This window comes from Convolutriloba macropyga, chromosome 15, assembly GCF_964194025.1.
Source record: "Convolutriloba macropyga chromosome 15, txConMacr16.3, whole genome shotgun sequence".
NCBI classification, from domain to species: domain Eukaryota; kingdom Metazoa; phylum Xenacoelomorpha; order Acoela; family Convolutidae; genus Convolutriloba; species Convolutriloba macropyga.
This window is the reverse complement of record NC_134482.1, coordinates 41,959,572-41,984,979: the sequence shown is the minus strand read 5'-3', so window position 1 is coordinate 41,984,979 and position 25,408 is coordinate 41,959,572.

Below are 25,408 nucleotides of genomic sequence, written 5' to 3'. Positions count from 1 at the left end.
GGTCATAATTTGACGTATGTTTAGAGAACATCCTATTTACAACAAGTTTTGTCCTTGAGAGCCTGACTGATTGGTTAGGATGACAGTTCAATTCAAATTTCGTGTTGGACAACCGCGAATGAGATTTATCAATTCTTCAAATCGAAAAGACCATTTCAAAATTGTTTGAGGTCAGAGGAGATTATTTCTTACATCCTGATTCAAAAACCAAAAGATAGGAGGACTAACGTAGCGTAGTTTCACACTAGCGAAAGGTTTTTTCTGATAATTTGTTCTCTCCAAAACAACTTAAGGGGTAAAATGAACCCAAAATTTTCTTCAGTTTTCGTTTTTCAGTGTTATTTTTCGCATATGGCTGATCGTATATTAGCGCATGGTTACAAAAAAGGCTATTTACAAAAATTGTTGTCTATGTGAGCCTCAGTGGTTTGTTAGGATGGCAGTTCAGTTCAAATTCCGTGTTGGACAACTGTCGCGAATGAGATTTTTCATTTCTTCGAATTTAAAAAACAGTTTCAAAATTGTTCGAAGTCAAAGGAGACTATTGCTTACGTCCTGAATCAAATACCAAAAGATGGGAGGACTGTTGTAGCGTGATTTTAAACTAGCGGAAGGTTTTTCCGATAATTTTTTTTCTCCAAAAACTCAACTTAAGGGGTAAAATGAACCCGAAATTTTCTTCAGTTCTCTTTTTTCCTGTTATCTATCGCATATGACTGGTCATAATTTGACGTATGTTTAGATAACATCCTATTTACAACAAGTATTGTCCTTGGGAGCCTGAATGGTTGGTTAGGATGACAGGTCAATTCAAATTTCGTGTTGGACAACCGCGAATGAGATTTATCAATTCTTCAAATCGCAAAGACCATTTCAAAATTGTTTGAGGTCAGAGGAGATTATTTCTTACATCCTGATTCAAAAACCAAGAGATAGGAGGACTAACGTAGCTTTGTTTCACACTAGCGAAAGGTTTTTTCTGATGATTTTTGCTCTCCAAAACATAACTTAAGGGGTAAAATGAACCCAAAGTTTTCTTCAGTTTTCGTTTTTAAGTGTTATCTTTCGCATATGACTGCTCGTATATTGACGTATGGTTATAAAACACGCTAATTACAAAAATTGCTGTCTCTGAGAGCCTCACTGGTTTGTTAGGATGGCAGATCAATTCAAATTTCTGTTGGACAACTGTCGCGAATGAGATCTATCATTTCTTCGAATTGAAAAAACCGTTTCAAAATTGTTCGAAAGTAAAGGAGACTATTGCTTACGTCCTGATTCAAATACCAAAAGATGGGAGGACTGTTGTAGCGTGGTTTTAAACTAGCGAAAGGATTTTTCTGATAATTTTTTCTCTCTAAAACTCAACTTTAGTGGTAAAATGAACCCAAAATTTTCTTCAGTTCTCGTTTTTCCTGTTATCTATCGCATATGACAGGTCATATTTTCACGTATGTTTAGATAACATGCTATTTACAAAAAGTATTGTCCTTGACAGCCTGACTGGTTGGTTAGGTTGACAGTTCAATTAAAATTTCGTGTTGGACAACCGCGAATAAGATTTATCAATGCTTCGAATCGAAAAGAACATTTCAAAATTGTTTGAGGTCATAGGAAATTATTGCTTACATCCTGATTCAAACACCAAAAGATAGGAAGACTAACGTAGCGTGGTTTCACACTAGCGAAAGTTTTTTTTGATGATTTTTTCTCTCCAAAACTTAACTTAAGGGGTAAAATGAACCCAAAATTTTCTTCAGTTTTCGTTTTTAAGTGTTATCTTTCGCATATGACTGATCATATTCTGACGTATGGTTACAAAACACGCTATTTACAAAAATTGTAGTCTACGAGAGCCTCACTGGTTTGTTAGGATGGCAGTACAATTCATATTTCGTGTTGGACAACTGTCGCGAATGAGACTTATCTTTTCTTCGAATTGAAAAAACCGTTTCAAAATTGTTCGAAGTCAAAGGAGACTATTGCTTACGTCCTGATTCAAATACCAAAAAAAGTTGGGAGGACTGTTTTAGAGTGGTTTTAAACTAGCGAAAAGTTTTTTCTGATAATTTTTTCTCTCCAAAACTCAACATTAGGGGTAAAATGAACCCAAATTTTTCTTCAGATCTCGTTTTTCCTGTTATCTATCACATATGACTGGTCATATTTTGTCGTATGTTTAGATAACATGCTATTTACAATAAGTATTGTCCTTGAGAGCCTGACTGGTTGATTAGGATGACAGTTCATTTCAAATTTTATGTTGGGCAACCGCGAATAAGATTTATCGATTCTTCGAATCGAAGAGACCATTTCAAAATTGCTTGAGGTCATAGGAAATTATTGCTTACATCCTGATTCAAATACCAAAAGATAGGAAGACTAACGTAGCGTGGTTTCACACTAGCGAAAGTTTTTTCTGATGATTTTTTCTCTCCAAATTTTAACTTAAGGTGTAAAATGAACCCAAAAATTTCTTCAGTTTTCGTTTTTAAGTGTTATCTTTCGCATATGACTGATCATATATTGACGTATGGTTACAAAACACGCTATTTACAAAAATTGTAGTCTATGAGAGCCTCACTGGTTTGTTAGGATGGCAGTACAATTCATATTTCGTGTTGGACAACTGTCGCGAATGAGATTTATCATTTCTTCGAATTGAAAAAACCGTTTCAAAATTGTTCGAAGTCAAAGGAGACTATTGATTACGTCCTGATTAAAATACCAAAAGTTGGGAGGACTGGTTTAGAGTGGTTTTAAACTAGCGAAAAGTTTTTTCTGATAATTTTTTCTCTCCAAAACTCAACATTAGGGGTAAAATGAACCCAAATTTTTCTTCAGTTCTCGTTTTTCCTGTTATTTATCACATATGACTGGTCATATTTTGTCGTATGTTTAGATAACATGCTATTTACAATAAGTATTGTCTTTGAGAGCCTGACTGGTTGATTAGGATGACAGTTCAATTCAAATTTCATGTTGGGCAACCGCGAATAAGATTTATCAATTCTTCGAATCGAAGAGACCATTTCAAAATTGTTTGAGGTCATAGGAAATTATTGCTTACATCCTGATTCAAATACCAAAAGATAGGAAGACTAACGTAGCGTGGTTTCACACTAGCGAAAAATTTTTCTGATGATTTTTTCTCTCCAAAATTTAACTTAAGGTGTAAAATGAACCCAAAATTTTCTTCAGTTTTCGATTTTAAGTGTTATCTTTCGCATATGACTGATCATATATTGACGTATGGTTACAAAACACGCTATTTACAAAATTGTAGTCTATGAGAGCCTCACTGGTTTGTTAGGATGGCAGTACAATTCATATTTCGTGTTGGACAACTGTCGCGAATGAGATTTATCATTTCTTCGAATTGAAAAAACCGTTTCAAAATTGTTCGAAGTCAAAGGAGACTGTTGCTTACGTCCTGATTCAAATACCAAAAGTTGGGAGGACTGTTTTAGAGTGGTTTTAAACTAGCGAAAAGTTTTTTCTGATAATTTTTTCTCTCCAAAACTCAACATTAGGGGTAAAATGAACCCAAATTTTTCTTCAGTTCTCGTTTTTCCTGTTATCTATCACATATGACTGGTCATATTTTGTCGTATGTTTAGATAACTTGCTATTTACAATAAGTATTGTTCTTGAGAGCCTGACTGGTTGGTTAGGATGACAGTTCAATTCAAATTTCATGTTGGGCAACCGCGAATAAGATTTATCAATTCTTCGAATCGAAGAGACCATTTCAAAATTGTTTGAGGTCATAGGAAATTATTGCTTACATCCTGATTCAAATGCCAAAAGATAGGAAGACTAACGTAGCGTGGTTTCACACTAGCGAAAGTTTTTTCTGATGATTTTTTCTCTCCAAAATGTAACTTAAGGTGTAAAATGAACCCAAAATTTTCTTCAGTTTTTGTTTTTAGGTGTTATCTTTCGCATATGACTGATCGTATTTTGACCTATGGTTGCAAAACACACTATTTACAATGATTGTTGTCTATGGGAGCCTCACTGGTTTGTTAGGATGGCAGTTCAATTCAAATTTTGTGTTGGACGATTGTCTGGAATGTGATTTATCATTTCTTCGAATCGAAAAGACTATTTCAAAATTATTTGAGGTCATAGGAGACCGTTGATTACATCCTGTTTCAAGTAACAGAAGTTGGGAGGAGTGATGTAGCTTGGTTTTACACTAGCGAATGGTTTTTCTGATAAATTGTTCTCTCCAAAACTCAACTTAAGGGGTAAAATGATCCCAAAATTTTCTTCAGTTCTCGTTTTTCCTGTTATCTATCGCATATGACTGGTCATATTTTGATTTATGTTTAGATTATATGCTATTTACAAAAAATATTGTCCTTGAGAGCCTGACTGGTTGGTTAGGATGACAGTTCAATTCAATTTTCGTGTTGGACAACTGTCGCGAATGAGGTTTATCAATTCTTCGAATCGAAAAGACCATTTCAAAAATGTTTGGTCAGAGGAGATTATTGCTTACATCATTATTCACATACCAAAAGATAAGAGGACTAACGTAGCGTAGTCTTACACTAGCGAAAGGTTTTTTCTGATGATTTTTTTACTCCAATACTTAACTTAAGGGGTAAAATGAACCCAAAATTTTCTTCAGTTTTCCTTCTTAAGTGTTATCTTTCGCATATGACTGATCGTATATTGACGTATGGTTACAAAACACGCTATTTACAAAAGTTGTTGTCTATGAGAGCCTCACTGGTTTGTTAGGATGGCAGTTCAATTCAAATTTCGTGTTGGACAACTGTCGCGAATGAGATTTATCATTTCTTCGAATCGAAAAGACCATTTCAAAATTCTTTGAGGTCATAGGAGACTGTTGATTACATCCTGATTCAAATAGCAAAAGATAGGAGGACTAAAGTAGCGTGGTTTTACACTAGGGAAAGGTTTTTGTCATGATTTTTTCTCTCCAAAACTTAACTTAAGGGGTAAAATGAACCCAAAATTTTATTCAGTTTTCGTTTTCAAGTGTTATCTTTCGCATATGACTGATCGTATATTGACGTATGGTTACAAAACACGATATTTACAAAATTGTTGTCAATGAGAGCCTCAGTGGTTTGTTAGGATGGCAGTTCAATTCAAATTTCGTGTTGGACAACTGTCGCGAATGAGATTTTGCATTTCTTCGAATTGAAAAAACCGTTTCAAAATTGTTCGAAGTCAAAGGAGACTATTGTTTAGGTCCTGAATCAAATACCAAAAGATGGGAGGCTGTTGTAGCGTGATTTTAAACTAGCGAAAGGTTTTTCAGATAATTTTTTTTCTCCAAAAACTCAACTTAAGCGGTAAAATGAACCCAAAATTTTCTTCAGTTCTCGTTTTTCCTGTTATCTATCGCATATGACTGGTCATAATTTGACGTATGTTTAGATAACATCCTATTTACAACAAGTATTGTCCTTGAGAGCCTGAATGGTTGGTTAGGATGACAGTTCAATTCAAATTTCGTGTTGGACAACGGCAACTGTCGCGAATGAGATTTATCAATTCTTCGAATCGAAAAGACCATTTCAAAATTGTTTGAGGTCAGAGGAGATCATTGCTTACATCCTGATTCAAATACCAAAAGATAGGAGGACTAAAGTGGCGTTGTTTCACACTAGGGAAAGGTTTTCGTTTTTAAGTGTTATCTTTCGCATATGACTGATCATATATTGACGTATGGTTACAAAACACGCTATTTACAAAAGTTGCAGTCTATGCGAGCCTCACTGGTTTGTTAAGATGGCAGTACAATTCATATTTCGTGTTGGACAACTGTCGCGAATGAGATTTATCAATTTCTTCGAATTGAAAAAACCGTTTCAAAATTGTTCGAAGTCAAAGGAGACTGTTGCTTACGTCCTGATTCAAATACCAAAAGTTGGGAGGACTGTTTTAGAGTGGTTTTAAACTAGCGAAAAGTTTCTTCTGATAATTTTTTCTCTCCAAAACTCAACATTAGGGGTAAAATGAACCCAAAATTTTCTTCAGTTCTCGTTTTTCCTGTTATCTATCGCATATGACTGGTCATAATTTGACGTATGTTTAGATAACATCCTATTTACAACAAGTATTGTCCTTGAGAGCCTGAATGGTTGGTTAGGATGACAGTTCAATTCAAATTTCGTGTTGGACAACTGTCGCGAATGAGGTTTATCAATTCTTCGAATCGAAAAGACCATTTCAAAAATGTTTGGTCAGAGGAGATTATTGCTTACATCATTATTCACATACCAAAAGATAAGAGGACTAACGTAGCGTAGTCTTACACTAGCGAAAGGTTTTTTCTGATGATTTTTTTACTCCAATACTTAACTTAAGGGGTAAAATGAACCCAAAATTTTCTTCAGTTTTCCTTCTTAAGTGTTATCTTTCGCATATGACTGATCGTATATTGACGTATGGTTACAAAACACGCTATTTACAAAAGTTGTTGTCTATGAGAGCCTCACTGGTTTGTTAGGATGGCAGTTCAATTCAAATTTCGTGTTGGACAACTGTCGCGAATGAGATTTATCATTTCTTCGAATCGAAAAGACCATTTCAAAATTCTTTGAGGTCATAGGAGACTGTTGATTACATCCTGATTCAAATAGCAAAAGATAGGAGGACTAAAGTAGCGTGGTTTTACACTAGGGAAAGGTTTTTGTCATGATTTTTTCTCTCCAAAACTTAACTTAAGGGGTAAAATGAACCCAAAATTTTATTCAGTTTTCGTTTTCAAGTGTTATCTTTCGCATATGACTGATCGTATATTGACGTATGGTTACAAAACACGATATTTACAAAATTGTTGTCAATGAGAGCCTCAGTGGTTTGTTAGGATGGCAGTTCAATTCAAATTTCGTGTTGGACAACTGTCGCGAATGAGATTTTGCATTTCTTCGAATTGAAAAAACCGTTTCAAAATTGTTCGAAGTCAAAGGAGACTATTGTTTAGGTCCTGAATCAAATACCAAAAGATGGGAGGCTGTTGTAGCGTGATTTTAAACTAGCGAAAGGTTTTTCAGATAATTTTTTTTCTCCAAAAACTCAACTTAAGCGGTAAAATGAACCCAAAATTTTCTTCAGTTCTCGTTTTTCCTGTTATCTATCGCATATGACTGGTCATAATTTGACGTATGTTTAGATAACATCCTATTTACAACAAGTATTGTCCTTGAGAGCCTGAATGGTTGGTTAGGATGACAGTTCAATTCAAATTTCGTGTTGGACAACGGCAACTGTCGCGAATGAGATTTATCAATTCTTCGAATCGAAAAGACCATTTCAAAATTGTTTGAGGTCAGAGGAGATCATTGCTTACATCCTGATTCAAATACCAAAAGATAGGAGGACTAAAGTGGCGTTGTTTCACACTAGGGAAAGGTTTTCGTTTTTAAGTGTTATCTTTCGCATATGACTGATCATATATTGACGTATGGTTACAAAACACGCTATTTACAAAAGTTGCAGTCTATGCGAGCCTCACTGGTTTGTTAAGATGGCAGTACAATTCATATTTCGTGTTGGACAACTGTCGCGAATGAGATTTATCAATTTCTTCGAATTGAAAAAACCGTTTCAAAATTGTTCGAAGTCAAAGGAGACTGTTGCTTACGTCCTGATTCAAATACCAAAAGTTGGGAGGACTGTTTTAGAGTGGTTTTAAACTAGCGAAAAGTTTCTTCTGATAATTTTTTCTCTCCAAAACTCAACATTAGGGGTAAAATGAACCCAAATTTTTCTTCAGCTCTCGTTTTTCCTGTTATCTATCGCAAATGACTGGTCACATTTTGACGTATGTTTCGATAACATGCTATTTACAAAAAGTATTGTCCTTGAGATCCTCACTGGTTGGTTAGGATGACAGTTCAATTCAAATTTCGTGTTGGACAACGGCAACTGTCGCGAATGAGATTTATCAATTCTTCGAATCGAAAAGACCATTTCAAAATTGTTTGAGGTCAGAGTAGATCAATGCTTACATCCTGATTCAGATACCAAAAGATAGGAGGACTAAAGTGGCGTAGTTTCTCACTAGGGAAAGGCTTTTGTCATGATTTTTTCTCTCCAAAACTTAAATTAAGGGGTAAAATGAACCCTAAATTTTCTTCAGTTTTCGTTTTTAAGTGTTATCTTTCGCATATGACTGATCGTATATTGACGTATGGTTACAAAACACGCTATTTACGAAAAGTTATGTCTTTGAGAGCCTCACTGGTTTGTTAGGATGGCAGTTCAATTCATATTTCGTGTTGGACAACTGTCGCGAACGAGATTTATCATTTCTTCGAATCGAAAAGACCATTTCAAAAATGTTTGAGGTCATAGGAGACTGTTGATTACACCCTGTTTCAAATAAAAAAGATGGGAAGACTTTAGTAGCGTGGTTTTAAACTGGCGAAAGCTTTTTTCTGATCAATTTTCCTCTCCAAAACTCAACTTAAGTGGTAAAATGAACCCAAAATTTTCTTCAGTTTTCGTTTTTGAGTGTTATCTTTTGCATATGACTGATCGTATATTGACGTATGGTTACAAAACACGCTATTTACAAAAAATTGTTGTCTATGAGAGCCTCACTGGTTTGTTAGGATGGCAGTTCAATTCAAATTTTGTGTTGGACAACTGTCGCGAACGAGATTTATCATTTCTTCGAATCGAAAAGACCATTTCAAAATTGATTGAGGTCATAGGAGACTGTTGATTACATCCTGTTTCAAATAACAAAAGATGGGAGGACTATTGTAGCTTGGTTATACACTAGCAAAAGGTTTTCTCTGGGTCCCTCCCCCCTTATTGTGTGCTTTACTGTCCCGGCTTCTCTGGGACAGCATCTTTTTTCTTTTAGGGTCCCGGCTTCTCTGGGTCCCACCCCATCCTTTGTGTGCTTCTGCTTTTCTGTCCTGGCTTCTCTGGGACAGCCTTTGTTTTGTTAGGGACCCGGCTTCTCTGGGTCCCTCCCCCCTTATTGTGTGCTTAACTGTCCCGGTTTCTCTGGGACAGCATTTTGTTCTCTTAGGGTCCCGGCTTCTCTGGGTTCCTCCCCAAACCTTGTGTGCTTCTGCTTTTCTGTCCTGGCTTCTCTGGGACAGCCTTTGTTTTGTTAGGGACCCGGCTTCTCCGGGTCCCTCCTTCCTTATTGTGTGCTTTACTGTCCCGGCTTCTCTGGGACAGCATTTTGTTCTGTTTGGGTCCCGGCTTCTCTGGGTCCCTCCCCAACCCTTGTGTGCTTCTTCTTTTCTGTCCTGGCTTCTCTGGGACAGCTTTTGTTTTGTTAGGTTCCCGGCTTCTCTGGGTCCCTCCCCTTATCGTGTTCTTTTATGTTTTACTGTCCCGGCTTCTCTGGGACAGTTTTTCGCGGGTCCTGGCTTATCTGGGTCCCTTCCCCTCTTTTCTCGAGATGCATGGTTTGGGCGATTTGGATGCACCGCTTGACAGCGTGGCCTTGATATCACTCATTGAATGCATCTCAAGAGCACTTGCTGCTGCTGCCTCCCGGCTCCTTTGGGAGCTTCTGTTCTGTTAGGATCCCGGCTTCTCTGGGTCCCTCACCAACCCTTGTGTGCTTCTGCTTTTCTGTCCTGGCTTCTCTGGGACAGCATTTGTTTTGTTAGGGACCCGGCTTCTCTGGGTCCCTCCCCCCTTATTGTGTGCTTTACTGTCCCGGCTTCTCTGGGACAGAATTTTGTTCTCTTAGGGTCCCGGCTTCTCTGGGTCCCTCCCCAACCCTTGTGTGCTTCTGCTTTTCTGTCCTGGCTTCTCTGGGACAGCCTTTGTTTTGTTAGGGACCCGGCTTCTCTGGGTCCCTCCCCCCTTATTGTGTGCTTTACTGTCCCGGCTTCTCTGGGACAGAATTTTGTTCTTTTAGGGTCCCGGCTTCTCTGGGTCCCTCCCCAACCCTTGTGTGTGCTTCTGCTTTTCTGTCCTGGCTTCTCTGGGACAGCTTTTGTTTTGTTAGGGTCCCGGATTCTCTGGGTCCCTCCCCTTATTGTGTTCTTTTGTGCTTCAATGTCCCGGCTTCTCTGGGACAGTTTTTCGCGGGTCCTGGCTTATCTGAGTCCCTTCCCCTCTTTTCTCGAGATGCATGGTTTGGGTGATTTTGATGCACTGCTTGACAGCGTTGCCTTGATATCACTCATTGAATGCATCTCAAGAGCACTTGCTGCTGCTGCCTCCCGGCTCCTTTCGAAGCTTCTGTTCTCTTAGGGTCCCGGCTTCTCTGGGTCCCTCCCCAACCCTTGTGTGCTTCTGCTTTTCTGTCCTGGCTTCTCTGGGACAACCTTTGTTTTGTTTGGGACCCGGCTTCTCTGGGTCCCTCCCCCCTTATTGTGTGCTTTACTGTCCCGGCTTCTCTGGGACAGCATTTTGTTCTGTTTGGGTCCCAGCTTCTCTGGGTCCCTCCCCAGCCCTTGTGTGCTTCTTCTTTTCTGTCCTGGCTTCTCTGAGACAGCCTTTGTTTTGTTTGGGACCCGGCTTCTCTTGGTCCCTCCCCCCTTATTGTGTGGTTTACTGTCCCGGCTTCTCTGGGACAGCATTTTGTTCTGTTTGGGTCCCGGCTTCTCTGGGTTCCTCCCCAACCCTTGTGTGCTTCTTCTTTTCTGTCCTGGCTTCTCTGGTACAGCTTTTGTTTTGTTAGGTTCCCGGCTTCTCTGGGTCCCTCCCCTTATCGTGTTCTTTTATGATTTACTGTCTCGGCTTCTCTGGGACAGTTTTTCGCGGGTCCTGGCTAACTCTAGTACTGATTTTCCCTACAAACAATCCCACTGTTTTCTCATTTTTCTCACTGGGAAACCCATTATCTCCCACTTTTCCTGACAAGAATCCTAAGGAGTCTCAAATTTTCCTAGCAAGATTCTTATTGTGCCCATTTTTCTTGCTGGGAATCCGAGGTTTCTCAAAATTCCTAGTGGGAAAAATGAGAACTTGCATATACTTACCACCACCTACAATTCTTGGTAAGTTTCCCAATAGGATTCCTGATAGGATTTCTTCTGATCTTGGCAAGTCCCAAATAGGAACTTGGCAAGAAAAATGAGAATCGTAGCACCGGGCAACCATATGGAAAGACCAATAATGTCGACGGCCGCTAATTTCCGCAACTTTAAAACACAGTCGAGCTCACTACTGAAGTCAACCTAAAGTCGTTTTATAGTTCAAGTCAAGGGTTTCTTCATACCATATATAGATAGATATACGGTCTACCCACGGCTTTTTCCTACACAATATCGGTCAATATCTGTCTTTTTGTAAGATAGGGTGTTCAACCCTAATCTCTCACTTTGTGTTTTTTAAAATTTTTAAATTGATCTGGTAGATAGGTGAATGTCAGCTCTTCTGCTCAGAAAAACTGATGCTGACTTTTTTGCAGAGTTAGAGCTCAAAGTATAACTAGAAAAAGCAATTCAACCTGACAAAACGTGCTGGATGAAAGCCAAAAAATAATCGCCAGCGATAGAAAATTTTGCTTATTTTTCTGCTACCTTATCACAGTATATGCCAACTCCTTCAAGCGTTGCGGGACAGCCAAATTTTCAAAAAATTAGTATATTGGGGACACTTTAAGGCATGAATAGAGAATTGAATTGCTTGTACTTTCGACCCATATGTAAAAGCAGCCGTGAGCTAAGTATGTACCTTTGAGATACCAAGTCATAACTTTGGTTATATACATGTAATTGGATGACCTTTTGGTAGCAAACAAAAATTTGTGAGGCAAAATCACAAACATTTTAACTGTTGCCAATGAACATCGTAGAGCAAAAGGTAGCCCCGGCATATCGCGCAAAGGAAAAATAACTCAAGGGTACTTTGACGTCCGGCCGCGGCACCACCAACATCAAACCTTCAATATTATCTCAAGGCCGAACACAGAACAGTTTCTTTTCTGGTGATCCACCCCCCCCCCCCCCAAACAAAATTGGACACCCAGATTTAAAGCAAAGACAAGGTCAAAGACCAAAACCAGGAGCCAACCTCACAGACGAAAGCCTTCAACCAGGACTGGAAAAAATTACCCCCGACACAGTCAATAATCGGACAATACAAAGCACAAAGCAAAGTAAAAATTGACTGACAGCAACGCTGAACAGAAAAATGGACCACCCGTTTCAAGAGCAAAAATCAGGGTGATGGGAAAAAAATGCTAAATCCTGTCAACATTGAGCAGCATGATTGACAGTGGAAACATAGATGCAGCAAAAAGGGTTCATGAGAAAGTAACTGAAACCTTTTTCATGCTTCAAGTATCAAATTACGATTTGCACAGCTCCACCAAGATTAACATGAGGACTACAATGGCAAAATCTCTGAAACGTGAGTCAAATTCAATAACGAGAAAATAAAACTCGGATTCATACTTCACGAGAAAACACCACAACAAACTTCAACAAACGTGACAACAACGAGGCAATGATAGCAGCCAATTTTGTTAAATTTTATGGGAATGGGGGACACATAATTGCTCAATCAGCTAACAGTGCAATCAGGGCATTTGTCAAAAAGGTTTTCCACGGCCAGTTCTATTCTTCACTCCTTACTTTGAAGTCCTTCCAAAGATGGATCCTCAATGGGCAGACTGGTACAGCTGTATTAGCTTCTGATGGACAGGAGACCACCTATCTACAGGGTCGTATGATTGGAGAATCCAAAACAACAATTGAAGGATTTGCCTGCAACGGGATGCTGTAACAAATGCAATGAACGAGCTAAAGTGGCGATTTGGGAATGAATTGGAAAAAATCCTTCACTACAGTACACCAGCAACATCTCTTTTTTGAAAATGTAAACGTGTCCACTTACATGCAAATTATGACCAAAAACACTGCATGAACTTATTTTCAGAGCTGATCTCAACCGCAGGAAAATCTTGAAGCATGCAACCAAAATATTGCCTTACAGCAAAGGATTCAGATGGAACAACTTTGATTTACAATGACGAATTCAACAGTTGACACTTGCCTACTTCAATTCATGGCTTTAAAAAAACAACGCACATGAACGCTCAACAGATCAAGGACGCAGCAGTGGCAACCTCAACACTGACTGTACCACGCAAAAACAAAATTTTAGTTCGAATAGAAAACGACGGGTTCATCAACAACCAACCAGTCTGAACAAGGAGCAACAACAACAACAACAACAACAACAACAACAACAACAACAACAAGCAACACTGAACAACAACAGCTAATACAGCCAACGGAACAGAAGTCATTTGTTTCAAACAAAAAAACATTGCAACAGCAACAGCCAACTTTTGCCTTTTGTCTTCAATGATGATAGCCATCAATTATGCAACTGTCCAACATATAAAGCAAAGACAACGGATGAGACACTGCAAACAATTTATCAGTTGAACCTTTGCAGAAAATTTTTGGGAGCAAACCATTGGCCCAACACCTCTCCATCAAACTGAAATTGCTGTGAGCAATAATAAAGACAACAAAATCAACACTTTGCTACATGATGCCAAGAGCAGATACGGATGAGCAGTGACATCAATTACACAAACAAGCCCTCAGTCAACTGAACAACTCTGGAAGAAATGGTAAATGATTTGGAGTTATCAACAATGATGATACAAACATAACAAAGGACTTGACAGCAGCGACAATAACAACAAATCTTCAAATCTTGTCTATGTTTTTCCGTTTTTCCGGTCATTTTACAAAACAGGAAAATAAAGTTTGGACACACGCGTTCATCGACCCAGGAACCAGCTCGACCTACTACTATCAAAAACAGCTGACGAACTCCACTTTCTAGAGGAGAAAAGTCATTATTTGTTCAGGGAATCAACCAACGTAACAGCGAACGAGATCTGTTACATGGCATCAACAACAATCTCAAATTTTAAAAGCGAAAATCTTAATCGCTGATATCTGAAACAATTACATGAAGTGGAACACATCAATTTAACAAAGTTGAAGGAGCGGATTAGAAATTTTGCCAGAAAGCTTTACCATCTCAGACACGTCAATATGCCAACTCTGGTTAACCTCTAAGTAACACCATTGATTTGACAGGAAAAAATCAATCTTGTCTCAGCAATCGAAGTAGATCTTGGACCATCGTCAGCACAACTGGCAAATGATTTCAAATTTGGTTTGAGTTCTTCTGGATCTTGTACAGAGCTCGACGACAGCAAAACGCTGCATTCAATGCGTCAAACTGCTTTTTCGTAACAATTGGCTCAAAAAATACATCGACCAAAACGAAGAATTTTCTCATTGGTAGAAAGCAAAGATAAAACGGTTGGAGTGTAAAAGTAAAATCGACTTACCCAGAAATTTTGTCAGCCAACGAGATGCTCAAGGCCACATGGGTGAGACAAACAGATGAATGATTTGAACCAGGACTTCTCTAGAAAGACGAAAGCAGTTTACCAGACCTCAGAAGAAACCTGACAAGTACAAGAAGTACAATGGGGACAAACAAGCAGACAGAGAAAAAAAAAATACATTGCAAAAAGACTATTTCATCGACAGGAAGAAATAGGATGGTACAAACAACACTATGGTATTTTTGGAGCCCAAAACAAACCAAACTAGATATAAGGAATTTGCGACGCCAAAGCACCAAAAAGCCGAAAAAGCCTCAATGACAATTTCTTAGCAAGATCTGACCTCCTGGGAAATATGCTTGAAGTTTTTCTACAAATCCGGCAGGGAGTCATTGCTATCCAGGAGGACATGAACACGATGTTAATGCAAGTAAGAGTATGACCGACGCTTCCTCTGCTTCATATGGAAACGATCGATTAACCTAACATTCGAGATGTACGACTAAAGACGACACATCTTTGGAGCCTGGGACTTGTCGGATTGTGCAAATTTTGTTGCACAACAGACAGCCAAAACTGATATCGAACAACAACGATACTTTCTGGACACCATTCAACGGTCATTCTACATGCAAGACATGTTTGCATCTCTCAGTGACGGCTTCACAGCACTCACTACAGCCAACGACGTCATGAATACTCGGAGATGTGGTAACTCTAATCTCACCAACATCTGTGAACTCCGTCAGCTGCAGCAAAAGCCGTGAACTCTATCAGCAGATCAAATACATCCTGTGAAACCCAATGGAAGAGCTCTTCAGTAAATAAAATTAATCAATGAGTTCTTGGATTTTATTCTAGCTTGCGCGAAGATACAAAAAAGTTCAAAGTGGGATAAAGAGAGAACCTGGACAAGCTGGCATGGACAAAACGCAAATTTCGGTATTTTGTGTCAAGTTTCCACGATCCTTTGCGAATCGTATCTCCCTTCCTCATCCGAACCAAGATCATTCTGCAGGAATTGTGGAAATATGGATATGAAATGGACACACAATTCAGTTGAAACAACGCAAAGACTATAAAGTTTTGGTTACAAGAAACAACACTCTCAGATACGGTAGGGGTTAAAAGGTTGGTAGGTTATTCCATTTGGGGACACAATTGAACTTCATATTTTCGGCAACGTATCATTGGAAGCCGCAGTAACCTTTATCAGGACAACCAGTAAGCTTCAAACAACAACTCGTTTTCTGATTGGAAAAGCAAGCATGACAGCATTACGCCAAACAACAATTTGCAGAATAGAACTCCAATCATCACTTTAATCAGCAAGATTAAAGAAAACGATCGAGGATAAACTGGTCTTCAAGTTTGACAAAATATTTTTTGGTGCAACAGTACGATTGTTCTCAGTTGGACAAAATAACTTCAAATGGAAACGAAAGATGTACGTAGGAAACGGAATTCCCGAAATAAGGGACCTCACATGCACTAGTTGCTGGATATATGAAAACCAAGAAACAAGGCGACTTCAATAGAGATTGACTGAAACTTACTGATTTTTAATGCCCAAATGTGAGGTCGGAGTGTGTCAGGAGGCACGTGCTAAAATTTTTTACTTTGAGACCCCAAGTCAAAAAGTTGATTATGTAGTTGTAATTCAATGGTTACGAATTGGTTGACTTCTTCAGGGTAGAAGAAGAATAATTGTGAAGCAAATCGCAAGTGTGGGCAAAGTGTAGCCCCGGCATATAGTGCCAAAAAATAACTCAATGGTTTTTTCAAACACCATCAACTCTGGCGTCAGTGCAGCCAGCTGATTTACTGGGTTCTGTGACGTCCGGCCGCAGCACCACCAACACCACACATTCAATATAAATTGAAGGTGGAGCACCGCACAGCTGACACATATCGATTGCGCCATGTTCAACCTTCAGTAATACTTGTCAACCCATTGTCGATCTTTCCTTCCCGGGTCGAGGTGTCATCACTGAAAATCGATAAAAGATGTACCATTTGCGGTGAATTTGAGTAAAAAGTGTAAGATTTGCGCTCAATTCGATGAATGCGTTAAATAAAACTTTTAAGCGGTGAAATAAAATTTTTCACCGCTGCCAGCAGAATGCGGTGAAGATAAATTTCTTACCGCTATCAGCGGAATGAGGTGAAAAAATATTTTTTTCACCGCTCAAATCTTACAAATAGTAACAGCTAATTTCAACGCTTACCTTAAATTCACAGTAAATATTATTGAAGTAAGTGACAGATGGGGCAGTGGAATAAGAAGTTGTTGTCATGCAGGAGGTGAGAGCTTCGAACCCGTGTACGGCAGATTCTTTTTTATATGAAATCCTGTGAATGAGGTGAAAAAAATTTCAACAATTAAAACCGCAAATATTACAAAAAATCACCGCTTTCACCGCATCAACGATAAAAGATGCTGGCGCTTTGCGATGAAAAAAGTTTTTTTTTCACCGCTATTCACCGCTAATCTTACATTGTTTGTTGACCAAACCTCGACCGGGGATTAAGGCCAACCCATGATATTTTCATATCCAATGTAAGTCGACCGCGGTATTTTTATAATGCATTTTTCAAATTTATTAATGCCTTTTTCAAATTTATTAATGCATATTTCAAATTTATTAATCAAGAGCAAGAAAAAAGCACTCACAATCGTTGTCTAAGTTTGAAAGCTTCCATTGGAATCAAACACAAATCGTAGATTCTATCAGACAATTCCAGAAGTTTGACGAAGAAGCCAGTCAGCCCAATGAAGAGACAGTCCAGAGTTGTTTGGAGGTTAACCAGATAGAAATCAAGTGACCTCAATTTCTTCAGAAGAAGGATTGCCAGAAGACAGTAGAAGTTTAAAATGAAGCAAAATAAGCAACTGGAGATCTAAAACCGATGAAAAATAATCGTCGTTTTTTTGAGACTTAAACAAACAATTAAAAATGATTTAATTAAATCATCATATGGTCTGAAAAAGCAAAAACATTAATCCCAAATTGAAACGATCAATCTTTATATTCTTTCTCGGAAGATTCTGTCTTGAAAAAAGAGGGCGTACTTTAAGGAAACTTTGAAATACGAGAAAAATATATAAAGTGTTAGGAAAGAGACGCTTATTTTCTCCTATTTCAATAAATAATGTATATAGTATTCTTATATCTTTATCGAATTCTGTTCGAAAAAAAATTCTATACGCTGTATTTAGACCTCTTTTTGACGTCATTAAAAATCAGTTCGAGATAATACTTTCAGCTGGGTTAAGAAATTCCTTTGTTGAAAAACGGGGATAAAATAAGAATAATTTAAAAACTGATGAATACAATTGTGATTAACGAAATTTGCCTTATTCTAACAACCCGGACTACATTTTCATTTTAAGTACTTTTTATGTTATGTTATGTATTACTAAGTGTTTTCTTACCTCCAGCATTGAAAGATAAGCCTGTTGGACATATAGATCCAGCATGAAATTATATCTATCTGTGTTCGAAACCACCCCTCGTCTTGTCATCGTGATTGCAGCTATTTAAACACAATCTGTGAGCAACCAAACCCCACTTCCCTTTAGATTATTACCCCGCCCCTGATAAGCAGTCACTTCCTGATATACTTTATAAAATATCCCAGGTTGAGGTCCCACCCGGAAGTGACCTCTGATCAGGGTCTGGGATTTGGTTCAAGCGCACCTAAGTATGATCAGAGGTCACTTCGGACTGGGGATGGTCTGATCAGAGGTCACTTCGGTCTATGGATGGTCTGATCAGAGGTCATTTCCGGATGGTAGTGGTCTGATCAGAGGAAAGGCTGCGAAACAGTAAAAATGCCTTTACAAGTTTTTACTTAAGAACGCCTTATTTCGGGAGTCAAAAACTGTTTGTCGTGGTCCCGAGCAGTGGTCAAAAGAATGCAAAAACTGAATTTTCATTGAAAAGAGGTAGTGGCATTTCCGAGTGAAACACGAAATTTTCCAAGGAACGTTAGGCAGACCATTCTGATTGATTTACAACCTACATACTACTGGTAGTCTGGGACACTATTCGGTCCACTTGAAACAACTCCTTGACCCGATAAATTCTCTATGTTTTCGAAATTATAATACGTGTAGTTGCATTTTTGATCTGGGGATAACGATTTGAGTTCGCTGTACAAACGATTTGAGGTTTTTTCAAGCTCACAACTCACAATCGTTTGTACAATGATCTGGTGTTGGTCTTGACCATATATAGAAAAAGGTCTGCACCGTGGCATTTTTGGTCTGGGGATTGTCTGATCAGATGTAATTTCAAGCGCATCGTCTGGACAATGTTCCTGATTTGGTCTGGACCATTGTCGCACAAAGTTCTGGGCAATGGTCTGATTATGGTCTGATCAGAGTTAATTTCTGGATGGCAAGGTCTGGTTCATCAGCAACAACTCTGATTGCACACCGAGCGCAAACGGTGTTTCGAGCGCACTTCAGTCTGATCAGAGGTTACTTTTGTCTGGAACGGTCTGATCAGAGGTCACTTCCGGGTGGGATCTCGGCCTGGGATGGCTATAAAAGTTAGTATTTTCAACTTTATTTTTATATACTATTTTTTGTATATAATGGTATATTAATAATAACAAGAAAAATAATAATAGCAATAATGAGTAATAAAATCAAACATTTAATGATAAATCCCGCCTTATTTCAGGCTACAAATCTATTAAAACCACGCTTAAGTTTGTTCATAAATTCTACCAACAGCAAGAATTTTTTCTGTTCGGGCAAAATTCGATCGCTATATTGTGTCGTGAGAATTGAATAAAAAAATTTTAAAAAAAGCAAAAATCACTCTAAAAGCTCTGAAAAGTGAGAACCCAATAATGAAACACAAATCAACGGGTTATTTCTGCAAATTTATTTTTCACCAAAAAATTTGCTTAATATAGGAAAAATTTGAAATATGAGAAAACTGGGTCTACGTGAACTTGTAAGCAAATGTGTTTTTCGCCTGCCAGATAATAGGAAAAATAGCCAAGTATAAAATTGATGAAAACAGAAACTAGGTCTGAGATTGAGATTAAATGAATATATCCAAATTTGCCTACAGTATTTGTTCAAAACAATACATAACCTTGTTTGCTAAACCTGGCTCGATTAGTTTTAATTCTCGCTCTAAAGCTAATCACCCGGAACAAAATTTTGTAGGAAATCGAGTTGTTTCGAAATCATCACTGTGCTTTTAAATTTTTTTCACGAGTTGCAAGATTCCATGAATTAAATTTTTGCCATAGAAGTATTTATATAAAATAAATTTATATAGATAGATTAATCTCGCATCGCAGTTTCAATTTAGGCTTGAGATTTCACCTTGTTTAGTTAGAAACATTATTGATCATTAAACAAAAAAATTGATAGCAAATAGAATAAATGGAAGAATCTGAAGAAGGAAAAAGATTATTTACCTAAATGAGTCAAGTGAATTCTTTATCGAAATAGAAAGAGTCAAGAGTCTCTTTCAGAAAAACTGTAATCAAGGGGTGATGATTTTATTGAAGAGAAACAATTAAACCAAACTCAAAAAATTAGATATTCTTTAATCTCAGCTTAACTAGAGAGCCTGGTAGGACTTGAAATATACTACGCTCTTTGCCTGCTGTTTTTAGGAACACAGAAAAGATATGCAAAAGTGAATTACTTCAATGCTCTTAATTAAAAATTATGAATATCCAAAACAATATTAAAAAATTCTGCCAGAGCTATTTTTCAAGGTCTCGATTGCACGGTTTATAGTGACTCTGCGTTTTTTCAAAAAAATTTTGTGCTGGGTAGACATCAATCTGCTTATTTTAGCCCTTGAATCTTATTTTACCCCTTTTTTTACACCTTATTTTAACCCTTATTTTAACCGTTAGATTCAATCTAATGTATCAGCAGTATCTAAGTAGCTACTTTAGTCTGTTCTTTACCCAATTTTATATTCTTAAAGCACTGTTTACTTCTTTTATCAATAGATTATGTCTCTCAAATTTTTCTAGTATGATTTTCATAAAGAAGCACGCTTCACTACTTTTGTTTTGTTCCATTTCTCTCATTTCCATATCAGTTGCCATTTCTCTCATTTTTACCGGTAGAAATTTAGGAAAAATTAATTTGACTGAAATTGAGACAAATACTTTGCAAAGCTGTTTCTTCGGTTCCAGTGTCTTTGGACAACAACGAAAATTTTATCTCAGTAGCTAAAAATTAGGGCGCCTAATTAGACAAAAAATATTGGTTTTTATTAGAAAATTTGCCTTTATCGAGAGGTAATTCACAAAAAGAGCATTTTTTTTTAAAAAAAAACATGTTTTTCTGCAGATAAAATTCTGTGAAGATAAAAAGATGCAGTTTTAAAGCAGAACATTGATTGCTTACCTGTATATACAACCCCAAAATTGCATAATTTGAAATGTTTGTAATAGAAGGGTGTATGAGTGATAAGACTTGCCTGACATGTGACGTGTTGAAGTTTTGTAAGCATGCTTGTGTTTGTATAATTTCACAAAAAATAATTCATTTAAATTTGATGCTGATGTTAATTTTTTATGCAAGTATGTGTCTTCTAAGCAATGAATTTGTTTGAGATGCTGTGGCTTCCGAGTTTAATTATCAGCTTTGCTCAGAGTAATGATCAAAACTTGCAACAATTGTTTCTTCATCATAGAAAAAAACTTGTCAGCTTGCGGATAAGGATGGATTGAAATGCAGTTAACGAAACACGTTTTTTTTCGCGCAACGGTTATTCAATTGAAAACTGATATGGTAGAAAACGATCAATAAAACGACTAAAACCGCTGTTATAAGACTTTTAGATCAATGCTCTGGAGGAGATGATAATGGTTCTCTGTTATCAGTGATCACTTCAGTTTGTTTTCTGCAGAGATAGTTCTCCGATAAAACATACCACCCTGATAACTAATTTCCGTTTAATATAAGCCCAAAAACTATACACAACAGTAGGTAGCTTTTCAACTACCTACTGATACTTGTTCTAACGACGCGCCGCGTACTGAAAGTGAGGCATTGCACTTGACATGAGTTAGTTTCAAGATTTGGGTTATCATAAGAGTTCTCCGTTGCTTATTTGATTTCATTAAAGTGTTTTTCATGTATTTCTATCCAGATAAATTTTTCAAAACAATTGAGGAAAAATGTGACAAAATGAGGCTACATTTGGTATCAACTTATTTATGTATAAAACTGAACCAAGAAAAATGCGAAGTATTTCAAATATTTTTGATGGCTTAAGAGATAGTATAGCTGATGTCTCGTTTTCGAGAGGCGGAGTCTTTGTTTCATATTGATGATGAAGACTGATGTTTGAGTTTTCGCAAAATGACGCATTCGAACGTTAACTCAATTGTTCTTGCCATCTATTTTATTAAGAAAAACAAATACATATTTTGATTGTTTCTTATCTGTTTTTTTCACACAAGATTAATATTTTGCAAAAAAAAAACAAAGTTCTTTATTCCCTTCATTATATCTTTCAGAGGTTTCCTAAACTCTGCTGGTATATATTTAAGACCACATTGTCCAGTTTTAAAGATATATGCTATTCACGCCTTTTTCTTCTTGTCAAAGATACAATGTATGACAGCATCTAAATTCAAATTGAAACACTTGTGAGCGTATTTCAGATCTAATGTAGGCAAAAAAAGTATTGTTTTGTGACACAAAATTAGTTCCATGTTGAGAAACTGAATTGACATCAAGAGTCGGCATAGGGTTTTTATTTTATGACTGGTTTCGTTTAGGATCTCTGAATCCTAGACTAGCGCGATCAATAGGTCTCTTCTTAAAGAGACAACTGCTGTAGACAACAGATTTGACCAAGACGATTGAGACTCGTTTTTTTTCGTTAGACGTTTTTGGATGATATTTGTTAACCGTTTCTTCTAAATTGAATCTCGTCTTCAAATTTTTGGTTGGAATTCTTCATCATAATTTGAATCTGCTAGATAATTAAGCATTGACCGCCTAATACGTGTATGCTATTAGAGAGAGTTTTCCGACACCAAATTTAATTTGAAATTGATTTGTGATGTTGTTACCTTTTTTGCCCGACGTTGATATTGGAGACCCTGTCACTGCAAGATTCGGTTTCTCAAGAATTTCCAATCCAAACAATTTATTTAGCTCACCTGATATCATTGTTATTTCTGCGTCAAGACTGTGGCTACCTTTATGGTCGACTATTGCTCGATTTCATACTTAGGTAGTGATTGGTTCGTTGCAGAACGTCCATTATTCGTGCTGATTTGATTTGGCAACCCAGATTTGATTTTGCTTCTGAAGAATTTTCCGTGCTTTGCATTCCAGGGTACCTTTCGAGAATGATACAAACAATACCAAAATCTACGAGATGTGTAGTTGTTATTTCACCAAGTGTCATTGGTGTAATTAGTGTTCAGATATTTCTGCGCACATTACGATCATTGCCTTTTTTTCGTACCTGTGTTTTCACACTCTTGAACTTACTCCGTTTAATTGTCCTTGTTGAACCGCGTTCACTGATTTGCTGTCGGTATTTTTGTTAGAAGTGGATCTGGGTTTGCGAGGTTTTCTAAAAACTCTCGCAAAAAAATTCAACAATCCGCCATATTTAATTTTTTTAATCTGCAGTTATTTTTTCACCAAAGAGCTTCAGTCTGGAATATCGAGGCAAGAGATGCAATCTGTTTTTGGAACAAAGTTCTCAGAGGTTCAATACGAAGAATGGAAAATTGCTTTTCATTCATCGCATTAACGCTTAGCGAAATTGGTGTGTTGATATGTGCTTCGTTTGAATGTTGATTTCTCCTTTCCAATTCCAACTTAACAGCCAAGACAAGTGCTCTTTGCGGCTCCACCGTTCCATTTAGAAGCTGTTCGGGGATTTTTGGATCAATAATTTTTGTAATAATACGTCTCGAACGAGAGTTTCTTACTTTTTCGACTTTGCTTGAAAAAAGTTTGAAGAAAACAAAAGAAAAATTGAGAACCTTCACTTGTTCTGTGAGCCTTCTGTCATTCATTGGCTGATTGATCTTGTCTGTTAGATAATTGTTATATATATGCAAATCTGGCTGATTTTGGCCATTGAGCGCCATTGTTTTCAATTTTATGTGTTGAATCAATTACAATATATGTACCAGTCTGGAATGAAGTCTACGAAGTCTATGTTATTGTAGGTTAAAAAAACTGTGTTTGTGGTTTGGATTACCCAGTTCTTTGTCCACAATGCTTTTTATTTTTTAATGTTTTGGTTACAAAATTTTACTCTATAAGCAAAAAAATATCCTATCATTTCGATAATTCTAATAAAATCATCCGAAATTTGAGCAAATTTCACGTAGATTGATTAAAGAAAATATAAGAGATAGTGAATCTATACTGCCAATTTAATGAAGCAGATGTCCGTATGATCTCGCCATTGTTCTTAACAAAATTTCTGTTAGTAAAAATGTTTGAATCCGGAGAAAATCTTAATTGATAGATTAATGGCCGAAGCCCGATGAAGAGCAGTTGCGATTGGATCCCATTTATGAAGAGACAATACAGTGATTCAGAGCTCAATTGGGACGCGAAGGCAACGCAAAAATCCAGTAGGTTATTTAACTGACAGAACAATTATCAAAGGATTCAATAGATAGGTATACTTTGTGGAGATAAGCCCCGGACAATTGCAACGCAAAGATATACGTCTGTTGCTATTTGTCAGAGTCATAAAGTATAAACAATTCCAGCGCTTTTTGCCCAAATTCCAAATTATCGTCAAGGTTTCTCTTTGCAATCTGATAGTGACAAAAACATAAACAAGATCACAACGCCGCAATAAACCAAATAATACAAAAACAAATAGGTCTTACAGTTTTACAAACCAGTAAAAATGCAGTGCTCAAAGAACAACAAAGGCGTTCTCACTATAGACCAAGAGCGAGTGTTTAAATATTATTAACGGGTTTATCTTCTCTTTTCGAGAAGCGTTTATATACAATCTGGCTGTCTTCGTGTGGGCCAGAAGAGACATTTCCACAACAACCGGTGAGAAGCCCAGATTGACGATTACATTGATAGCATTCCCAGAATATGTGGTATGATTCGTATGGGCACGCAGTGCTGGTGGCCATAATTTAATCGTAAACTGGTTGTTAACCTTTCAAACCCTCTAAACAATTCTAGGCTCATGTAGCTTGTATATAACCAAATCATGAAAAATCAATTAAATTTGCGGGCCATTTTTTAATGCAAAAGTCAATGAAATTTGTTTTATAATTGCAACTACCTACAGCGTAAAGAATTGAGAACGCTTATTTCCTGATGTTACCAAATTGTGTAACGTGATTATAATTGACCATGCCGTTTGTTTTACAATTGCTCCAGACCAAGCATAAATACTCATCGTTAATCAATTAAAAACTTTTGCAAGCAAGAAACTTCAATTGTTATAGTAGCTCTTGTTAATGATAATTATGGAATAGGTTTAATAGAACGTCTTATTAAAAGTTCATGCACTGCTTGCATGTGTTAAAAATGATAAAGAAGCTGCGACAATTGGTTCTCTTGAAACACGCTTTCAAGTCTGTAATATATCAACTGCAATTATGCAGACAAATGACATCACATTTCTCGCCATTCGAAGCACAGATTGCTTGTTGTGAACACAAATGTAAGCAAGAAATGTGTAACAAACCAAGCAACCATAGCGCAGTTAGTACAGCACTGTACTCTCAATCTAAGGATCGGTGGTTCGAGCCCCGACCATGTCGAACCCTACGAAGCAAAATTCGTATTCTAATACAAGTGCCTTGAGCTACGATCCTTTTGAGGGCAGTTTTAAGCTAAACTAGCCTGATTTAGACTAAGATGACTTAAATGGAAAATTATTAGAGTGACAAAACGCATTGAATGGTCTAAATTCAAGACGAAAACAAGGCCAAATTACGTCACACATGAGCTGAATTGACCTCTATTGGCTGACAAAAGGCTAACAGGTCCTGTCTAGCTTTTTTGCCGCCAATGTTACTTTAGATATCTTATGTGTACGAACAAGAGGATTGTTATATGGGATCGAATAAGAGCTTATCGTTGAAAAATACGTATTATTATCT